The sequence below is a fragment of the Mandrillus leucophaeus genome, unplaced genomic scaffold (genome assembly GCF_000951045.1).
Source record: "Mandrillus leucophaeus isolate KB7577 unplaced genomic scaffold, Mleu.le_1.0 Scaffold261, whole genome shotgun sequence".
Classification (NCBI taxonomy): Eukaryota; Metazoa; Chordata; class Mammalia; order Primates; family Cercopithecidae; genus Mandrillus; species Mandrillus leucophaeus.
The window spans coordinates 3,300,535-3,303,270 of record NW_012102710.1 but is presented as its reverse complement, the minus strand read 5'-3'; positions in this window follow the sequence as shown (position 1 = coordinate 3,303,270).

Here is a 2,736-nt window from a genome sequence, read left to right as displayed (position 1 = left end):
TTTTACCCCCTGCCCTGGTTTTATCTGTTTCTTTTCTCTTTCCTTCCCTTGCGTTCCACTGTACCACCCCCTCCCGCCCGGGTGTCATTCCTCACTGCTGAGTGACAGCCTCAGGCCACACCCCCCCCTGGGCTGTCCCGGGTGCTCCCGGCCGTCCATTGGCTGGCTGCATTTGGGCGACGTTGACTTTAACAGACAAAACTGGGCACGTTGCGCCGCTAAAGACAGGGTCTGACTTAACCCCTTCTCTCCTAAGCCTGGTCCTCGAAGCACCCTCCAGCAACAAGGAGGCTCATCCACCCCAAACCACGTTTCTTACCTCTGCAGATGTATCCACCTATTCCAGCGCTTTAATAGAACCCTGATACTAAGTTGAGTCAAATCTGCGGAGAAAATCCAAGATAATGCAGTTCCATAAATCATGCTCGTAGTTTCTGTTCTCTAGGAAGGATTATAAACACGAAGAACAAAATGCATCTTTTTTTTCTCCCTACAGTTTCGCCGCTTCCTCACTGCTAACGTTCTTTGCTGAAATGATCAGTTAATTAAGATCACTCTAGAAATATTTTTCTTTCCTCGTCGTCTTTGATTTGATTCGATTTTTATAGAGGAATTAGAAAAAAATGGTATAATTAGAACTAAAGTCAGGAGAAGAATTGAAAGGCATCTTTGGGAGAATTTCTGTAAATTTTATGGTCGTTTCCCTGGCAGATCAATATTGAATTTAACTGGAGTTGGTTAAGTTTTGCATCAGGAAGAAAAAAAAACTTTCAGTTTTTAAAAAATATCTCTTGTGAGTTGAATAAAATTATAAATAGATATGTTTGTTTGTAAAATTATACCTTGGAATTACCATAAAGTGATCCAGAAGTGACAACACTTTTTGCTCTTTAAAAAATAAAAAATGCATTGTATTATGTAATAGTAGGAACCAAGCTAAGAAATACAGATATTGTGGGTATATAAGAATATTTTTAAATGTGTTATTCCTTTTTTAATACAAAATTTGTTCAATTAACATACTTCACTGTTTTCCATAAACTTTTTCACAGAGAGTTAACACCAAATACACAAACTTGAACCATTAAATACACTTAAAGGACTATGATTTTAATTTAATAAATTGCTAGGATTGGTAGTTTTGGTGTCATTAAAATAAATAACATTTCCCCTTGTTGCTTGCTTTTTGGTTGTTCTTTTTCTGCACCGCAGAAGGAAATACACCCACAATTCATAGTTTTCAGCCTCAGAACGAGGTTTTGCAGCATCTATACTTTCCAACATTTCGGCTACACGATGCTTTCTTGCTTTGTGCAAACCTTGTAGGGTACCTGGGAAAAAACATCCACTTGAGGTCATTGCCCTTTATAGCTCTTTATAATTACATCAGTTTTGAAGGAACGCCGTTTAAATTTGGTGTCAGGGCTCAGCAAGTGTAAGGACGCAGAGTGGAACAGAGCAGAATGCTTACAGTCTTTCAAAAACAGTGTGTCCTCTCCGCTCCCGCTGTATTATTTAAATTACCGTTCTCCCCACTTCAGGCAGGGATGTTGGGAATTATAAATGGTGAGGAGATTGACACCGGTTGCCTGGAAGGTAGGGGACGGGCAGGTATGGGTTTGGTGTCCCTCACAGCTATCGCTTTGCAGGTTTAGGACTTTGTGCTGACAAATAATGGAGTGAGATCCGAACATAAAGGCAGGCAGAGATGTTTGGGGGTTGAATGGCCGAATACTATAGTAGGTTTGGGGCTACGTAAAGACTTGCTTGAAAACATCTACCATTTAGTTGCGAATCCCTCCCCTCTTCCCTTTGATTAGATGTTTAAAAAGAAACCCAAATCACAGTTGGACATGCTCCTGCCACAGGCTTGGGCAGAAGTTTTCAAAGCATGAAAAGATGTGATTCGGCGATTTTGAGTTGTCGGGTATTTTTGTGTCCTAGAAGTGTGAGAGAAGGGGCTACGTTCTGCGTCTTCCGGAGGCGCAAAGCAAGGGAGTCTCCTGGTGTCATCTCGGGCCATTCCGGCGGCGCTCAGTCGATCATTAGGTCTGTGGGTGACTGTAGGCAAGGCCAGGAGTTGGGTGCTTGGCGCGGAGGGTGAACTCGCGAGTGTTGAGCTGCAACTAGAAGCTGCTCCTAGTAAGAGGTCGGGTGGAGAGGAAAAGAGTATGGGGGAGGGGAGGTGGTTGGATGCCCAGAGATATCCCGGCGTTAACTACGGAGTCGGAGTCCAGGCCCACAAGTAGGGGTGTGTGGCGAAGGCGCAGCAGGCCTGCGCCTGTCGGAGGACCGCAGATCTGGACGTGACCGCGCGGGCGTGCCTGGGTCCCGCTTCGTGCCCATTGAGGGCGACTTCCTTCGGGCTCAGCTGTGAGCTTCAGGAACTCTGCAACCTCCCGACAGGCGCCACGCTCCGGCCTGGGCTGGCCCGGGAGTTGGCGGAGCTGCACGGCCCGGCGGGGCGGCCGGCGAGGCTTTCGAGAGGCACCGGACTCGCTCGGCTTCCGCGCCTCTCTACCCCACCGCCACCCCTCTGCGCCCCCGAGCCCATTTTTTACTAGTCTTCTGCCTCTCTTCCTTTACCCTCTCTCCCCTCCTCCTCCACATCTTTCTCTTCTTCCGCCTCCTGTTCCTCTTTCGCAGTTTGGATCCTACGGGCCCCCTATGCGCCGCGCCCTTGGGTCCCCGGAACCGCCCGGGCTGGGGGTGCTGCTGCGCGGTGAGACTTCCGCG